At 38.1% G+C, this 20,554-nt stretch overlaps 1 protein-coding gene and 1 long non-coding RNA gene across 4 annotated transcripts in view; one reads left to right on the top strand and one right to left on the bottom strand.

Annotated features, from left to right (window-relative positions):
- Positions 1-16,407, top strand: part of LOC124878958 — a 39,171-nt gene extending 22,764 nt beyond the window's left edge. The window contains exons 3-4 of the long non-coding RNA XR_007040913.1: positions 15,624-15,937; positions 16,062-16,407. This is a non-coding gene — a long non-coding RNA (uncharacterized LOC124878958). The remainder of the gene's footprint in view (positions 1-15,623; positions 15,938-16,061) is intronic.
- rbms3 (RNA binding motif, single stranded interacting protein) overlaps positions 1-20,554 on the bottom strand; it is a 453,566-nt gene that overhangs the window by 328,824 nt on the left and 104,188 nt on the right. The window lies entirely within an intron of this gene.

Genomic DNA, 20,554 nt, shown 5'->3' with positions numbered 1-20,554 from the left:
GTGTGTCTGTGCATATTCAAATATCAGACAGATTTTTGTGGTGCAAGTGGCATAAGTATTTTGACAGGGGAGCATCAGTCAAAAGACCTGGGCTCAGGAATAAAACCCAGGACTATAGCCTTTAAATATGGTGTGCCTGCTATTCAATTGAGGCACATGGCACCTCAGAACGGTTTGGTTCAGAAAAAAGTTGTGAAGAATCTATAGCACACAACTGTTCAACATAGAACACATGGACGTCCACCTAAACCGACAAATCGGGCAAGGAGAGGAATCATTAGAAAGGAGCATGTAGCTGTAGAGATCCACAGCTCAGGTAGAAGAATCTGTTGACAAGATAACTATGAGCTGTGCAGTCTCATTACCTTTGTAAGGAGCAAAGCACAATATATGGCAGAGAACTAATACTGAAAACCACCTTAAACACACAGGGTAATTTAAATTGCTCTGACTGAATTTGTATTTGTGTAATTTGAAATTAAATGCATTGGTTTGAAAAGGAATTTCGCTAAACTGAAACTGAATTTTGTGGTTTGAAACTGAATTCATTTGCTTTTAAAATGTATTTCGTTGTATAAAAAATTCAGTTTGACTACTTTCACTTTCAAATCTGTAATTCAAAATTCAGTTTTTTGTGTCACACCTCCGGGTCCTTGAGGATAGACACAGATTAATCAAACACAGATTCATCGATTTACGTTTCACATCAGCTTAAACTTCCTTTACGGCATGTTGAGCTGGAGCAGCAGCATACATGAGCTTGGCGGACGTCAATCACCAAGTCAAATAAAGCATCATGTAAACAAATGATGGTCAAACAGTAACACTTTTGCTACCTATAGCTATTAGCTAAACATGCCAGATTAGCCTAGTTTGCCACCAGTATTATGTCGGTCTGCGTTTCTCTTGCCTTTACCTCAGTGTAACTTCTGTTGCCTAGCAATCGTGTTAGCGTGAAGCAGAGCTGTGAAGACGAACAAATGGAACCTGAAGGTTAATAACGCTGTCTCTACTGTAAATAACTACAGGGTTTTTATTTACCCTTTTACATATTGCTGATGGCTTATAATGCTGTTTTGTTTTTAAATGTTATTGTTTTATGATCTCGTTCATTATTTAGCCATTTAAAATGTTGAAAATATTTTTTGTGTTCATAGGTATAATTCATATATAAATCTAGATACACACTAGATAAAATACATTGATGACAAATATCATTTGTTAAATTTATTTGTAAAGCTTTCAACAACTTAAACACTAACATATTAATTTTAGGAACAAAGTTTAAATCAGTTTATTTGCAGAGCATAATAATAATAATTTAAATTATTATTTTTATAAATAAACCAAACATTAATATTAGATTTCTTCTGACTGAATTATATCTCTCTAACGTCCACCCATTGGGGAAACCCAGCGGGAGTTTGATAACAATGTGCCGGGAGTCAGCTGTTCTCTCGGGGTTTAGCGCACCTCAACCACCTGGTCAGCTGACAGCTGGCGAGGCGAGTCGGCTGCTGGGGCAGCGGACGAACACATTGGCAGATTTGTGCTATTAAGCGATATCTTGATAAACTGATCAGATATTTTAGGTTTACACAACTACATTCTCGTCTAAAAACATTGTTAAAGTTCAGCTGTTTCACAGAATGCACAATATATCCAATTTAATTCACAACTTTTCTCTCTCCACCGGCCTTTGCTACTTCCGTTTGAACAATCTACTTTGACCCGCAATGAATCATGGGATAGGGTGGGACACGGAGGATACACCGGACCCATCCTTCAAATCTGGGGATAAGAAAGACGCATTTGTTGGAACCTTGGAGATTGGACAGCATTCATCGCCTCATCCAGGACGTTATCGGCCTACAAATGCATCCTTCAAAAGAATGCAGACCTTAATTTGGACACAGCAATAGTGAATGACTTCCGTGAATCATTAAATCTATGTTTGATTAATCTGTGGCTTCAAGAACCCGGATGTAGGACACAAAAAACTGAATTTTGGAACTGAAATTGAATTTCAGACCTGAAAGTGAAAGTAATCAAACTGAATTTTCAATACAAAGCAAAGCAATTTTCAAAGCAAGCAAGTTCAGTGTGAAACCATTATATTCAGTTTCAGTTTAGTAAAATTAATTTTCAAATGAATTTTCAATGCATTTAATTTCAAATTACACAAATACAGATTCAGTCTGAGCAATTCAAATTCAGTTTCTGATAGCACAAGTTTCTTCCCATAGTCAGAGGGTCCCACGTCTTCTATATGAGAGCCCACCTCTGTCAGTCTGCCCCTGGGCAGCTGTGGCTACAATGTAGCTTACCACTGTCTGTATGAATGGGTGGATGACTGATTGTAGTGTAAAGCAGTTTGGAGTCCTCAGACTTGATTAAGCGCTAGACAGGTGCAGGCCATTTGCCATTTACCATGGTGGTGGCACCATCATGTTATTGAGATGGCGTTCTTCTACAGGGACTGGTTGAGATGACAACGTATTCATGTGTTAGAATGGCCAAGTCAAAGTCAGAACCTAAGCGAGATCCTGGAGCAAGATTTGTAAATGGATGTTCACAGACAGACTCTATTCTGTCTGCAAAACAGATCAAGCTGAGTCAAAGAAGAAAAGGCAAAAAAAATCTGTCTCTTGTAGAGACATACCTTGAAAGACTTACAGCTGTAATTACGTCTAAGGATAGCACCTATCCTTCTTCTAATTTTTACTTGTATAGAAATTTTAAAACCCTGTAAACCTTTTCTTTCAATTTACAATTTTGCAATACTTTGTGTTGGTCAATTGTAAAAAATCCCCCCAAAATATATTGAAGTTTGAGTTTGTAATGTGACAAAATGGAAAAAGGGAATGGTTATGAATACTTTTGCAAGACACAGTAACAGTTCATGTGTATTAAAGCAACAAGGAGAGTAGAACAATTGTGAAGCAATATGAGAAATAAAAGCTCTACCCACAGCAGAAAGATACTGGAGATTGCAGGAAAATTTTTTTATCCATCAGTAACACATCTGTGTAGACCTATGAAGCTCAATGCTTCCTGCAACAGAGCAGAATGAGATGGGAGGACAGCAGCAAATTTTTAAAGGACTGCTAAGCCATCCTGGAATGAAGTGAAATGACCACATGTCACAGAAATGAGATGTTAGAGGGAGGGGACTATCAGAGTGAGAAACAGCAGAAAGAGTAAAGAGAAAGAAAACAGTGTGTCATTCTAAGAGGAATATTTCAGGGTGGTAAATGGAGCAGAACTCTATTCCAGCTCTTCTCTTAACCCCCCTCAGCGTCTCATCTTGTGCATGCAAAGCATGAAGCCCAGGAGACAAAGAAAACAGGGCATTAAAGAGAAAAGATTTAGAAATACTGTGAATAACATTCAATTATTAGACATGTAGCTTATGTACTTATTTCACTGTTAAAATTGTACATCAATTCAGTAATTTCATCACACTGTAAAGAAGAACAAAGTTTGGTGTGATTCACCATGGTCAGAGATGTAAAATTGTTGACTGACTATTGTAGAGTGGGGAATGCATGTTCAGTGCCTTTTAAATACCCCTTAAACCTTTCCACATTTTGTTTCACTTAACAGCCAGACATTTTAATGTCCTCAAATGGATTCAGGTTTGAACTTTGACATGAATTTGGACATTCTAACACATGGGCATTTTTTGGTCCAAACCATTCCATTGTAGCTCTGACTCTATTGAACCCTTGATTGCCCTGAATTTACATCCATCCATCTTTCCATCGACTCTAACCAGATTCCCTGTCACTGCTGAAAAAATCATCCCCACAACACGATGCTTTAACCACCATGTTTTACAATGGGAATAATATATTCAGGGAAATGTGGAGGGTTAGTTTTCTGTCGGACACTGATTTGCATGGAGCTCGGAAACTCTTAATTTGGTCTCATCTGAGCAGAAAATCTTCTTCCACATGTTAACAATGGCCACTATATGGCCTGTGGCAAACTTTAAATGGGACTTCTCAAGCTTTTCTTTTAACAAGGGCTTTCTTTCTTCAAATGTCCGCAATGTAAAATTAGATATTTGTGGAGGGCAACTGCTAGATGTCCTGACAACATACTCCCACACCTGAGCAGTGCATCACTGCAGTTCTTCAATAGTTACCATGGGCATCCTCACTGCTTTTGTTCTTAATGCTCTCCTTGTCCAGCCAGGCGGAGAGCCATGTCTTAATATGTTTCTTATTTGTGCCACACAGCATACTTTGTGAAATATTCTAAACTATTGATTTTGTTTTATAATGTAACTATGCTCTAATCGTTTTTGCCCCCTGACCTGCCTGGTGTATTCCTTGGTCTTCATGATGCTGCTTGTGCACTAATGTTCTCTAACAAACATCTGATGTCTTCACAGAACAGCTGGATTTATGTGCTTTAAAAAAATAAAACTACATTAAAACGTAAGCATGCTTGTCTAACCGGAGCCTATACTTAAACAAACAAAAGCTAACATTTTCCTTACGAAGCACGTAATAATCAGCTCCTTAAGGTTATTTTAGATGACTTTAGATACCCTAAAACCTTGTCATTCAAAGCATATACCTAGTTTTCTTTTAACAAAATATTGACATCATTGGTTAAATTTCATTAATTATATAAAAAAAAAAACATCTATAAGTAACATAGTAACATAGTAACATAGACAATTCAAATATGAAATTTACAGCAACAATACTTATATTCGTGAGTAAAGTAATAGTTGTAGACATATTGTCCAGTGGAAGTTCAATAAGTTTTAAACCCAGAACCTAGCTAAGGTGTAAGTCTTTATTTGCATGTACAACTTTTCACACCCTGTGGCTTTATACTAACTTCAGAGCATTTGGGCATAACTGCAAACCTTAACAGTACAATTAAAGAGCCTCCTTTTTAGAATCTGACAGCACTATCAACAGCTGTGAGCTTGAGATGTTGTGTTTGTAGAATTTAAAAAAATCCTATTCAAAGTCTTGTCAGCTCACTGAGTTTCTGGGTTTTAAGATATTCCCTTAAGTGGCAGTGCCGATTCTATCTTAGATTGTTAGCTTCACCTTTGAAAATGAAAAAGGCTATATTTATAAACATATTAGAAAATACCTCTGTGAGGCAGAATAATATTAGCTTCTGCAAGACTCCCAATCAATGCTTTGATTAGGCACAAGTTATACAAATTATCTATGCAGAAATGGAAAAAGGTTTGACCTCAGCTATGGCTTTACTAAGTTATCTTAGTGTTGATTCATAGTTTTAGATTGTCTTCTAATGATTGATTGTTTACATTTCTGAATATATTTTCTCATATGACCATTAGAAAGCTAAATACTAATAATTCCCTATTTAAGAAAAATTTTCTTTGAATCTTTGAATTTAATGTAAATCTCATTTAGATTAAAACAATGCTGGTGAAATAACAAGTTAATGCCAGGCAGGAGTAGCAACTATCAGTCACTTTAAATGTCTCAAGGTTAAATTCATCTTGGTATATAATGCACTGCACCTATTGAATTGCTCACAAGGTTTGCCCTATTTAACCTACTGAATGGAAATTTGAAGCAATACAGTAGTGGTGCAATTAGTAGATTTTTTTAATGCAAAACTAATCTGCGGGGCTGTGGTAACTTTAAAATCCGAGCTTTGAGAAACACCAGGAAAGGTTTGTGTGTGTCTGTGTGGTGTTAAACTAAGAAATAGTTTCACTATGTCAATATTTTACACAACTTCAGAATATAAGCTTTCCTTCTTTATATTCCTTCTTTATATCTTAACTTAATCTAGATTTTTCACCAGAATTGCCAATCTCCTGAGAAATCTAGCATCAGGAAATATGTTTATTCCATTTTCTATATTATGACAAAATGGTGGGTCATATAAATATTTTTTTTTTACCTCAAATTAAATAATTAATAGCCAAATATTTTCTGTATGAAGGTTCTTCCCTTTAGATTCACAACTGGGTTATTGATGCCAGTAAGGCTCACTTAGGAAAAACGTTTCTGAAGGCTTCAACACACATCCAAGATGATGGAAAACAGAGCTTTACTTAAAATCAACAAATCAGTGTAGTGTATGCCATGCAAAACAAACTTTTCGCAACTACAGTCCACAGGGTGATCAGTCTTGGTTTACTCCACTGGGTTTTACAACAAAATCTGTCTTTCTCTCTATCTGGTTCCAAGAGCCTCTTTTCTAGATATAAATGCATATATACCTGGACAACATTAACAACTTCATATTATTCATATTATTAATATTATTATTGCTGTCTGCTTTAAATATTTTTTTTAAACCTATATAATCATTTCACAGGATAAAAGCTGTTTCACAGAAATTTGATGAAATGAACATTGAACACTGAACCTTAAGATGATTAATTATAAATTATTCTAATGGGAACAAGTTAATTAACCTTCATTACCTCATGTTTGGCCTCTTCTAGGAAAATTAAATGTAGCTGCAGGTAGTTTTATATAAGCTGAACAGTATGACAAGCTTGGACTGTCAGAAAAACATCCCTATTTTGAAAGGGAAGGTTAATGTATTGAAAAAGACACTTTGTTTTGTCAGGACTAATAGTTTATTTAGACTAAATAAGATTTAGTAGGGCTTTAGAAATAAACAGGATATCAGAGATTCTTTGGAAATGAAAGATTAAAGTCCAAGTTATACTATAAGACTATTACATGTACTAATTTGATCCCAAGTATTGAGGATTGTGGTCCTAGTCAAGGCATTTTTTAAATGATTGGTTCAGGGCCCCCTGACTAAACCCAGCTCCTAATGCCTTTTGTTAATATACTGTCTGTGACTTTTTAAGTCACACTATAAGAAAGCCTGTTTTCATGTATACAACTGGGAAAACTGTTGTTGATCTGATGATAGTTGGATTTCCGAAACATTCTAGGCAATTTTACCCTTTAAAATAGCAAATTACTTACTTTACTTACCTTAAATTACATAAAGCACTTTAAGGAAACCACAGATAGAACAAAGTGCTGCTTATGTAAAATCGAGGAAACTCACAACATAAAACTAAGAAGGAACAATAAGAACAGACAAATGGAAACAACCATAAGCTCAATAAAACAATAAAAACATAATTTAAAAAGTATCAGGTTATGCCAAAAGCCAAAGAATAAGAAATTGTTTTTAGAAGAGTTTTTAAAGTGGACAGTGAAGGGGCACGTCTGATATGCAAAGTGAGATCATTCCATAAACTAGGAGCTGCAACACTAAAAGCTTTTAAAAGCTCTGAGCTTCCTTTTGGACCTCGGCACCTCCAGAAGCGGGTGATCAGCTGAGCTGGAGAATATGGGGGAAGCAGCTCAGAATGGTAAGACAGGGCAAGACCATGTAAACTTTAAAAGTAAGATGATCTTAAAATTAACTCTAAAATGCTCAAGCAGCCAGTGGATGGAAGCCAGAGTGGGATTGATGTGTTCCCTGTTACCAGCTCCAGTTAGAAGCCTAGCACCAGCTTTCTGGACCAACTGGAGATATTTCGGGGAGGACTGGCGGACTCCAAGGAAAGGAGCATTGCATTAGTGAACCTGGGATGTGGTGAGAGCATGAATCACTGTTTCAAGGTTTTGTTTTAAAAGAATCAGCTTTACCTTTGCTAGCTGCCTAAGAAGATGAAAACTGGAGTTGACCACTGCTCCAACCTGGTGGTCTAATTTGAAGTCCCGGTCCATTTGAAAACCCCAGTTAGAGACTGTCTGCTTTAAATATCAAGCCCAAACTAACAGGGAAAGGTTCACAGGACCAAATACCACTTATGTTTTGTTATCGTTAGAAAAGGTTCAAGGCCATCCGGCCTTTGATAACTTCGAGGCACAGCAGTGGTGGTTTGATTGAGGAGGCTTCTTTTTTTAGTGGGATATGTATCTGACTGACATCAGTATAACAATGGAAAAAGATTCTATGCTTTCTGAGCATTGAACCCAATGCTGATGAAGATAAAAAGTCACAAGACCTATAACTGATCCCTGTGCAACCACATGGGATAGAGGAGCAGAGGAGGATTTAGAATCCACTATGTTAACACACATGGTTCTATCTGCCAAATAACACCCAAACCAGTTGAATGTGGTACTACAAATGCCCACTTGGTACTGAAAGTTAGATAATAAAATTTGTGGTTCACTGTATCAATTGCAGTGAAAGAAAAACTACATTGGCTGCTAAAGCTTCTGATCTCTGTGTGTCGTATCACCTGCTGTCAGTGTAGGAAGAACTGCGTAGAGCACAGCCGAAACACTGGGCATAACATTTTACAATATTCAAAGTGAACCACAAGGTTTATAAAGCAGGAAATCTCTTTTTTTGAGTTTTGTCTGCAGACATTTTACAGGAACTGTACTGAATTGTGTTATAATCCAAATAATCAATGACAAACCTACTAATTTTAACCTGGCATTTCAGCAAGCTGTTTTGCATGAAAACGCTGTCAACTCGACCAAGACACGAGTCTAATGAAGACAAAAGCCGTATATGTTAAGGGCAGAACATAGACTGGCGTACTGTGAGCAGTGTGGCGTCCACGTGGACCGCATGCACTTCATAGTTGAGCGTACCAATTTCCTTTATTTCTGGTGACAAATTCCTACATTTCCCACACTTTCTGCCATGGAGTCATCAAACGGGGAGGCACAACTAATTTGCCCTGTAGTTTTGTAAAACCAAAAAAAAGAAGGTGGTGTTAAGGGCTAATAAACCAGACTAGGAATGTAAAGGGGAATACACCTGTCAGTGCGAGGCAGAGAGTGGCCGTGACTCGCAACTGGCCACTCGGGGCAGTGTGTCACATATAAAACGGTTCGATGTGGAAACTTGTTCCCGCCGAGCAGTTTATTGTGTGGCATCGCGTTCGCGGCCGTAAATATTTAGCTTTGCATGGATATGTCTGGCGGATTCCGCAGAATCAAATACCCGCGATTATGTTTTGCCCTTAAGGATAAATATCTAAAAAAACAAAAGGCTGCCCTGGGACAAAATATCTGTTGCGGTCAAGAAAAACGGATACTCTTAAGTAAGATATAACTACAATATTAATGCAGACCATGTAGCACTGATCAAATGTGATGTTTTATTGTGTTGTACTTTTATACTAATGAGTTTTCAGGCACATAACTGGCATTGTATAAAGGTAGTATCAGACTGGAGGTCAGTATCAGAAAACATTTACTCTAAATGAGTATGATCATTGTCCAGGAGAAAACATCTGAACTATGATGTCCTTCAGTTAGACAGCATGAGAATAATTAAAGCTCTTTCTGTCAGTTTTATAAAACTTAAGTGATAATCTAGCAGAACCTTCGCTGTACTTTATATATATAGCTAAGTGCCTATTTTCTTGTTCAAAACATACAAATTAGGTTGGAGTCCTTAATATTGTTTCCCACATAATACTGTCATTCTGTGTGAATTTATCTTCTTTAATTATGACATGTTTTAGCAATGTTTCAATAATAAATCCAAATTAAATACGATTTGGATTTTTCTATTGGAATAGCCGGAAAAGCAGACTGCTATAGCAATTCCACCCAGCAGGGATGGTGTGTATGGTCCAAGTATGCAGGTTTTTATTTTTGCGGCACCAGTGGCCTTTATTTTTGCTCTTTGAAAGTCGGCAGACAGGAAGTGGGATGAAGAGATGGGGAAGACATGCAGCACAGGTTGCCAGTGTCAGGACTCGAATCAGGGACACCTGCATCAAGGACTGAAGCCCCTGTATATGGGCATATACGCCGCATGCCGTGCCCCGAGTGTGCAGGTTAATACAGCAGTTTTATTTTTTTGTTTTCTGCTGAAATATTTTGATATGCTTTTATATACGAAAGGAAACATATTCCTGACACACACTGTGTTATTCTGAACATTGTCATGGGATATGTATGCTGTAATAGTGCCAGATGGAAATGAAGTACTAAAAATCATACAGCAGATGATTAAAAACATTCACTTTATGGTGCATTTCCACTGGGCAATATTTAAATATCAGAGAGCGTGTGACTTTAAGGTGATGCATTTCAAGATTACTTCCTTTGTGGTGCCTCTGTAATTACTGCTAGTACTGAAGTCATCAAAATGCACCAACTAAATGGAGCATGGCAACTTCACATTCCACCTTTCACAGAACCCAGACTGCTTGAAGAGGATAAACAGAGATAGAATGTCACAATATATTTCACAGAATAGTCCTAATGTAAATGGGATGGATGGATTAGAAATAAAGGGATACATTCAAAACACTAAAAAGAAAATTTGCACGCAGTAGAAAATGCAGTTGCATATTTGTATGTTCCAACTCTTGTACTTTATAGGCTTTTCCACCTATATTTAAAAAATAATTACAGGAATAACGGTGTTTGAAATAGCTTTATGCATCCATCATTGTATGTTGCTTGAAAAAGCCAGCGGAGAGGTGAACCATCAAACTCTTTTCACCAAAAGCCTCCTTCAAGTTGTGAGTTTTAGCTGCCAAAAAAACACACAATGGAATTTAAAACAGTAACACTTAAATGTTAAATCAAAAACATTCCTCCAGTTCTCTGTTGCAAAGCTTTAAACCAGGATTTTGGAAGTTTCGTTTCTCAAAATATTTTCTTTTAGCGAATATCCTCATATAAGCACATCCCATATTACGCTGCTCAAACTATGTAGTTATTGTGACCGTCCAAAAACATCTCGAAGACCAGAGTAGAAGCTGTCTAAAAAGCACATTCAAACAATATGTGCAAGGTAAATGGGTGAAGAATTTGTTTATACCCAAGGCCACCTTCTACCAGTCAGAATGAGAGAAAAGTGTGTTTTTATACAGTGTATGTAAATATATGGCTTTAACTATACATACAAAATTCATAGACGTATATATATCGGTTTTTAGAAAGGCATTGTGAACAGAAATTTGGAAATGCTTGGTATTGCTTACAGACCTGTGGTCTATACTGTACATGAAACTTTGAGATCTATAATCTATGTGAGGAGTTTGCTTCTGCCTTGGACTGGCTCTCTGGTCACAAGTCCACCAAAGCAGAGCCCAAGATGCTGTTACAAAACAGAGTAATTGAAAACTGTTTACATTGGGAAATGTATTTTAAGTTTTTATTTGCAAAAATGAAAGCAAAGTTCTTTGCAAAGCTATTTGTGAGCAACCTGTTTTCGGAGAGCATCTTAGAATAACGTAATTTATTGTTTCTTAAACAGGAAAAACTCTGACCTTTTCTGTTTGAGTGACTTTCTTGTTTAACTGTTTGTTTCATCTTGTATTAGGCAGATGGGAGCACAAAGGATGTTGTAGTTCTTTTTAAGCTGATGCAATTACCCAATTTTTGTAGTCATGTTGCATTTGGTGCCCACACCAAACACCCAAACCAAAAATGTTGTTGTTCTAGCTGTGTTGCAGTGGTTGACTGCCATTTATACCCTTATTTAGATTACACTGTGTTGTTATATAAGAGTAAAAAACACACAAACACATGTACTAGAAGTTCCTTGAAAGCATATAAGAAAGTCTTGTCTGCAAATGTTTTGTGTGTTATGGTGAAATCGATAGCCGAGGGCCTCAGTTTCATTAGAATCATGGAGGCCTCATCATCTCTTTTTTCCCATATACAGTCCATGTTCAGCCATCGCTCATGCCCATATTGCATGATTGCAATGAAGGACCCGGATAATCAACCGTAATGTTTTACAGATGTTATGGGTTTTTAAAGACAACACTACAGCCCCAGCCGGCTCTGTATGAAAACCCATCTGTGAACGGATATCAGTGCATGTGAGTGTTAATGTGTCTGTATGTGTAGCTAAAAACCATTCATGATCGGAGAGAAACATTTTAAATTAGGGACACATCTACAGCTCTGCAGGAAGTGTGATTTATGCACCCTTGCCCTGCCCTGTCAGTGACTAATCACCTTAAAAGAGAGTAGCAGGTGTAGACTGATTTGCTGCAGAGTGATTTCACAGATGAGATGCTGCATATTTACCATTAAGCACAAGCAAGGAATAGCCCTAAACCAGGAATGATATGTAAATATGACAGACTGCATGATCCGAACAAGAGAAGACACCCATTTAAATCCCTTTAAGATCTGCCAGCATCTTCCCTAATCCAGCCTCTAACATCTCCTATTGTGTCCAACATCCAATATCAAACATGTAGCACTGCTAAATGAAGACTGGTGGCAAACCAGAGCGAGGAATTGACATGGACCGCACACTGTTGCGAAATAGGAAATGAAACTTATGGAGGATTGGAAAGGCTGTCAGATTCTGGATATTCCTGTGGTTTGGTGCTTACAATCCTGTGGCCCAGGCCTTTAATTCTTAATGACAGAGAAAGCCAAGCTCTGGTCACGACAGGAAATATCTTTTAGGTGAAACATCCACCCTAAATCCATTCAATGCAGAACTGTCAAATACACAAGGGTTCCCTATGATGTAGATTGACAAATAGGAAAACAACGAGCATTGTCATGATGACCACAGCTGTGTTACAAAAATTGTATTTTCCCTGCAGGATTTCAGAAATACAAAGTTTCAAATAAGCCCACTGATAAAAAAGACTGTTAATATTGGATTGAAGGCATCGCAAGAGGCACATGAATCAAACTGATCAGCCGGCCTTACAAAACACTTGATGAGTGAGTCTTGACAATATTCCACATAGATTCTAAGGCAATCAAGTTGCATTTGACTTTCAAGACCTTATGTGTTTGAGCCATAATTAATTAGTCTCAAATGACTGCCAAAATCTGCAAAAGTGTCAAAATTAAAAATGCAAAGATAAAACTCTTCCTGCCTGACACTGACTTCTAGTTTTTTTTAAGGTCTGACCTGCCGATTCAAACTTTGGCACATTGCATTTCTTTTGTCTTTGTAAGGATTGTAACAAAAAGGAGAAACAAATGTGCTACATATTTTTATATAGAGAAAGCAGTTTTTGCATTAGTATGGCCCAGCAGGTAACCGTTGTCTGATTTTATTCAAGTGCATCAATGTGCATGCTACATGCACCCAGCTGAGATGACATTAAAACTTCTATATGGAAAACAGGAAAAATGCTAATGTATATACTAAAGAGACTCGAATCAGTTGCCTTATGGGATAACACCAGAGACATGTGCTGTTGGCAAGCAAGCTTTTTTGGGAGATTTGTTTTACCATAAAATGGTAAAACAATGAGGAATGATGGCTATGACCTGTTTTCCTATAGGTCAACAACTACAACTAATGTGAGCTTGATTGATTTTATAGAAAAGTCCTGCAATTTGTTTTAAAGAGAGAATTCCTTATTCCTGTAGTGCAATTGTACATCGGAATCACGAGGGATGCTTTGATTACCTTCATTTATTCTCAGTGATACACTAATTAGAAAGGTGCAACTTACTGAGCCTATGCTGTTGATTTAAATGTGTGAAAATGCAAACATGGTGTGAAATTCGGTGTGTAATTTCTAATTCCTAGACAGTTTTATTACATTTCTCTGTCACTGTCAACTAGGTCTTGTGTAGTAAAAATAACATTAGGAGAATACTTTTCTAAAGATGACAGTGGAACATTTATGCACAGCAGGTACTCCAGAGATATAATGATATAAATACTTGCAGGGATTATGGGTACAGGCATCCGAATGGCTCAGATGCAAAAAAATAATTAATGTTGTTTGCATTGTGCTTATGACAATTTCCAGACTCTCAACACATTACTGTTGGTAGCTATTGTGATCTGTAGATAAATTTGCATAAATAAGCAGAAAATTGCTTTTATGCAGTAACTTCTATATACAGTTTAGGACTTGATAGTATTTATACTGTCAAACTGAAGATGTTCCTGTGAAGGGCTGAGTGAAGGAATGTACATTCAGACAGTCACACAGCACTTGAGTCACTCTGCCTCTGTATGCACTGTTGAAGCAAATTAAGGAAGCTTTGGCAGCCTTTTAATTGTCTGTCACAGTCTAACAGGTTTAGAGAGCTTACAATGGACCCAGGCACTAAGCCCGACAGCTCACGCTTAATTGTTTAGAACCTTCACGCGCATGTGCATGTGTCCGTGTGTGTATTTTCACAGCTAATGTGAGCCTACAACCAAAGTCAATGATTCTCATTATGAGAATAGATAAGATCCTGCCTGTCAGTCTGGAGGCTTCAAAAGAATAACAACTCTGAAAATGAATGTGGTTTTGATATCAGGGTTTCAAGCCACAGCTTGATTGTTATTGTAGAGAAAGTGACACAAAACCACATGATATTCATGCACAGTTACATTTTCATTCAGGTGGGCATTGGACCATAACTGTGTAGCTATTTTCCACAAAAAGAATCCCACAATTTCTCAGCTATTACAGTAAATCAACCTCAAACAACCTCAGACAAAGGTAAACTACTATTAGTAAATTGAGATATTGACTGAAGCAGCCAATTATAAATAAAAAATCTAGTGTCTCAATTTTTAAGTGTTGCCTGAAGAAATAAACTGTGCAAATAAAATAATTTGTTTTCAGTCTGTGGTCCCTCCCACTCACTTATTCAGCCAGCATAATAGTCCACCAAGGACATGGTGGCAGTGCCTAAAAATCTCTCTCCAACTTGTTTGAGATTCTGAGCTGTGTGACCTAGAATATGTTTGACAATCTTATTTTAATTAGGCCTTGAAGACACAACTCATTCCAACTGCTGTCCCGGGAGCTAAATTAATTACTGAGACAAAGCCCATTCTGGCTCATGGCAAAGATGAATCACTGCAGTATTTGGGAAATGAGCAATACTCTTCATTCAAGGGCTGATGAAAGAGACTCAGGCTCTAAAATATAAGCTAATGTACTTCATCACAAAGCCTCCATGAGGCTCCCTGAGCCACATCATGCATCTACAGCACACACTGGCATCTGCTGTCTCTACTTTCAGGAAATCCTGGCGATTCTGTTAGACGGAACACTGCTTCGAAGAACATATCATGAAAAGATAAACTGGGATTGCTCAAATGTAGATCTTAATCAGTTTTGTCCATGTAATCCTTGCTCTCTCTACTCACTACTTTCCATGGTACTTCTTTGTTTTACCCCTCAGTTGCTCAAATATTGTGCTTCCCTGGTGGAAGCACAGATATCTCATCTCAGCTCAGTTACGTTGTGCAGGCCATCAGCCAACAGATGTACCCTCACCCACTGCCAGCAATCAGACCATCCATTCAGCTACATGACAGAATCATCTGTCATCCTGTATAAAATGCTGTTTGTGAGTTATGGCTAATTAAACTAATCCCAACACTGAGAGTTGTTCCAGAGTTCAGCCCTCACAAAGACAAAGATTAAAGGGTGAACTAGTACAAAGGGGTTATACTTATGGTGCACTGGTGATCAGTGTTCACAACAAAAGTTTTTTGGTGAGCGTAGCTACACAAGGTTAGCATTTACTGTATCCCATTCACAATATAAAAAATCAACTTGAGTGGGGGGGTTGTATTTTTAATCAAACTTTGGGGGGTTGAATAAAAACAAAAAACAAATACCTATTAAAGTGATGTTTTGCCATACCAATTTTGTCAACACTCAATGTAAACCATAAGCTGAATATTTCCTTTGTTCCCCTGCTCAGAATCTGTAAAGCCACGCTGACTGTCATCATCAGACACTTTGATGAGAACGTTGCAAGACCCCGCTTGAGGAAAAAGAGCCAACGGCCACAGGATCTCCATTTTAAGAAGTGCAAACCTTCCAGAGGAGAGGAAGACTGCGCAATCAAGAAGCAACAGGATAATCTTCAGCTTGTTCAAAAAGAGAGGGCCGTCTACGAGATTACTGCTGCCTCCAAGGAAAAAGACCTGCGACGACTATCAGTTGTCCATCGGCCCCTTCCCACCTTCAAGTAAGAAGATCGGTGTGCACTACAGCTTTGACTTTGCCCAGCAGGTATTTGTTCCACATTGCACTTTTTTTTCTTATAAAGTATAAAAATAAGACTGGTTTAACGATACATAGTTTTGTTTAATCTAATCCCTGTTTTTAATTGTCTTTTGTGTGCTTTTATTAACAGCTTTGATGCCAAAAGACCTGGTGTGGTCCTAGCTAGGACTCACAGCGACGTAGAGCCTGTTAGCTTTCAGCTGCTGTGTGACCCGGACGTTCTACCCCGTCGTCTGTGTTCCTGCCCTGCCTGCACCTGGACTGATCACGGACAGGCAGACTTATCTTTTTTCAAAGATAAGGCCTTTCTGTTCCGATGAAGCGAAGGACATTATGTGCCCAGCACCACAAAGCACAACACAGAATAGCACACAGTAGAGGATGATGGTGTGGCACTGTGACATTTGCGTTTTGGCAATTTGTAATGTGTATAAAGTTGTAAATAAAAATCACATTTGAGACATGATCAAAGTCAAGTTATTGCCCATTTCTCTTCCTGGGTCCATTAAAGTAGAGAGGTTTGCAGACATAAAATTTGAGGGGTACAGATTAAGTAGCTGCAGCACCAGCCTCTTCTAGATTAACACGTATTCAAAAGGTGTAAGCTATTAGCCCATAGCTCTATCCATCCCTGCATACATAAAATTAAAACTGATAAACAATATTTCTGCATGCTACAATAATCTTTGGACATTTCATATCACATATTAAGAAGAACACATCCATATTACCCTGATATTTTGCTAATTCAATTCAATTCAATTCAGTTTATTTATATAGCGCCAATTCACAACACATGTTGCCTCAAGGCGCTTCACAACAGTCAGGTTCATACATTCCAATTAATACTAACAATTGAACAGTGCAGTCGGAGTTAGCTTTTTATTCAAATTGGATAAAAAGTTTTTTCTATCTAAGGAAACCCAGCAGATTGCATCCAGTCAGTGACTTGCAGTATTCCCTCCTCCTGGATGAGCATGTAGAGACAGTGGACAGTCACTGGTGTTGACTTTGCAACAATCCCTCATACTGAGCATCCATGTAGCGACAGTGGAGAGGAAAAACTCCCTTTTAACAGGAAGAAACCTCCAGCAAAACCAGGCTCAGTGTGAGCGGCCATCTGCCACGACCGACTGGGGGTTTGAGAGAACAGAGCAGAGACACAAAAAGAACACAGAAGCACTGATCCAGGAGTACTTTCTATGGGAAGGAAAAGTAAATGTTAATGGATGTAGCTCCTTTAGTCGTTTCACCTAGAAAGAAAGAACAGATAAACTCTGAGCCAGTTTTCAAGGTTAGAGTCTGAAAGAGAGTACATAGAGTTTGTTACAGTTAAGCTCAGTCAATCGCCATGTCTAGGAGAGAGAAAGGGTTAAACACTAAAAGACAGGGCTATGTGGATCATTGGTAGAGGGTGAGCATTAAGTTGTTGCCAGCAGAAGCTTGGACGATGCCCCTCTCCAGAAAGGTGTCACAGGTAAACACAGAGCCAGGTCAGGTGTAGCTTCTAGGAAGAGAAAAGAGAGAACAAAGTTAAAAGCTGAAATAACGGCAAATAATGCAAAATTGGAGAGTAGTGTGAGAATGTAGCGAAGAGGGTGAAAGTGGTCATTATGTCCTCCAGCAGCCTAAGCCTATAGCAGCATAACTACACAGATAGTTTCAGTTCAGATTATTTAGTTAAACGGCGCTTATTTACAACAATGCCGTCTCAAGGAACCCCACAAAGGATCCCACTGATGGTCATTGTTATACTAAAAACCACAAGGATTGGTACCTCTCTCTGTCAAACTGATCACAACCATCGGAAAAGAGAAGGGGTCACACAGGTAGCAGAAATGGAAAATCCCATGGCGGCCTGGGATCCAATTTTATTGTACAACTTAGACACCCTTACTTATAATACTTTAATGACACGCACATGCAGGGCCATAGGAGTGGGCACACTTGATGGCACTCAGAGAGGGATCTATTTAATTTGCCTCACCTCTGGTGCCTGCGACCACCTCAAAATGTTAAGTTGCATGTAGACATTGAGGGTTCTGGGTGGGGGGTGGACATAATGAAGTTGACTGGGTGGTGTGTGGTGACAATTGGGGGTATGGCTTCACTTTGGTGGAGGGGCTAGCCGGTGTTGTATTTTCTTTATTGTTCTTTCTCTCGTCTGTTCTTATCTCCTTTCCCTTTTAACATTTTTTCCCCCACCTCTCTCCCTTTCTTTCTTCTTTTTTCCCCCCTTTCATTTCCATCTCTGTGTCAGTTGCATCTGAAATAATTCCAAAGCAATTTCTCATGAAGGTTTTTATATCTATCAAGCAGAACATAGCGAAAGCCGTAACGCTCCACTTGAAAGTAAATCTGTTGGGATTCCTCTTGGCACAACATTTCTGAGTGCTATTATGCCAGACAGGGCATGTTAAAAAAAGCAGCTGCTGGTAACAGCAGTAACTGGAGTTGAATAAACGCAACATGCCATACTGGCAACTACAACATTATGTTATCAAATGGTAAATAGATTGGCCTTTAGAAGCAGTCATTTCACAAACACTGTCACTTTACCTTTGATTTCAGTAAAGAAGTACTTGATAGTACAGCTCCGTGACAGTAGGAAAATAGATTGTGATATTATTGCTTCCAACAAACTCTGTGACCTTTAGGCTATCCGTGTTGGCATTGAGACTCCATCCAACAGGCTGCATAAAGTATCTTATTACCATGCAAAGTGTGCATTCAAGACACTTGGACCTCAAAACCAACAACAACCTTCAAACAGATCAACGGGTTAAGGACTGTGTTTTGTCCTTAACCCGTAAGCCAAAAAAAAACAAAAAACTTTTCCATTTAAAAAACAACCGTTGAAGGGCTCCGCCTATTGTTGATGATTGATAAATTTGTCTAATCGCCCAACCTTATTTTGTAATATGTCATATCAACTACTTGGTGTGGTTCTTACTTTATCTTTGAATAGTCAAACAATGTGAATCCACGCATCCACAATACTGTACTTTACTGGGCTAAAATTAATGAGTTTTGATTGATCCATGGGTTTGGATGTTTATAAATAAAATCAGTTAGTGATAAACTATAGAAATATTAAGAAATAATTGGCTTCAGTGGACAACATGTGGAAAATTGTTATAAACTGTTATAAAAATTCCTCTTCAGTATTTAAAGCCTGCAGAGAAGGAGACTTCCTTTTGTTCCCTCCACCACGTGTGTAGGTGTCTCTATATGTTATGAAGAGGGATGAACTCTGCAGCAGCAAATAGACGCAATGCAGGTTAGGCTCAGAGTTCAGAATTTCTCGCTTGCAGAGTCACATATATCATGTCACAATAACACAACATAACCCAAAATAAATCTGCTTCTTTTTAGCAAGAACACATACACACTCCATTCTCCATGATCCCAGATTAACACTTCTAGCAAAGATACAACATGGATGCAATTAGCTGAAGGAGACCATGCTAGCAATTGCATTACTTCCATTTTTACACAGTTAAATAGTTATTAAAGATATTACGCCTCAATAAACACAAGGCCATGATTCCCAATTATAGCTAGCATGCAGCAAAGTGAAATACTGTTGCAGTCATAAATTATATCTACACAGAGTGTACCAAACATAAAGGTTCAAATGTGCATATGCAAGACTTAATTTGATTCTGAAAAGAAAACAGACCATCAGAAACAGCACAGAGTAGAGGTCAAACATAAAGCAGTGATTTCATGTACAGGTAGAGAAAAAACAAAGGGTCTTTCAAAATTCGATGTATTTAGAGCATAACTTTCTTTACCTCTTTAGTCAATCAAAGATCTCACTAAAACCCACCTATCATTGTGAATATTATAACTTGTGTCTGTTCCCAAGGAAATTATCTGCTTTAAGAAAGACACGTTTGATTACCTCTGCAGTTGCGCAGTCACAATAACAGCCATGTTTTGGATTAGAGAGAAGTAACAATGAACAAATGTATTGGTCATTAATTTTATAAATCATCAACCACCTTTCTCTCAATTGACCAGTGAACAGCAGTTTAAGTACTGGCAAATATTTTCCTGTTCAATGAATGCATAAAAACTGAAAACTATTAGTTTTTTGCCTGGGCTATCTTTGGCCATGCAGTTCATAAAATCTGTTCAGAAATGGAGGCCCATGTATCACAGAAACGTTTACTCTTCTGTTAAAACATAGGGACACAGAGAACATAAAATGTAACTTCATCAATAATTTAAACAAAATTCCAAAAAAACTTGACTACACAACAAATGCAAATACATACACATCTGTCTGATTTATGTTAACAGAAAACAATTTTTTCCATCTATCCATCTTCCTTTGCTTATCTGAGACAGGGTCGCAAAGGAAGCATGTCCAGGATGAAAACCCAGACATTTCACTACTCAGTAATGCTCCAGTTTATCCTGGAACCTCCCAAGGCCCAGAGGGATATAAAGTTCTCAGAGCAATCTCTGGGTCAGCATTGGCGTGACCTCCCAGTGCGATGTGCCCAGATCTTCCAAATAAGGGATCCAGGAGCTGTCCTGATGACATTAGTTAAATCCCCTGAATGACAGAGCCGTTCACCTTATCTCCCAGTCATCCTATGAAAGATGCTCATT

This window comes from Girardinichthys multiradiatus, chromosome 13 (assembly GCF_021462225.1).
Source record: "Girardinichthys multiradiatus isolate DD_20200921_A chromosome 13, DD_fGirMul_XY1, whole genome shotgun sequence".
Lineage (NCBI taxonomy): Eukaryota > Metazoa > Chordata > Actinopteri > Cyprinodontiformes > Goodeidae > Girardinichthys > Girardinichthys multiradiatus.
Note: the sequence above shows the minus strand (reverse complement) of the source record. Positions and strands in the feature narration are given on the sequence as shown.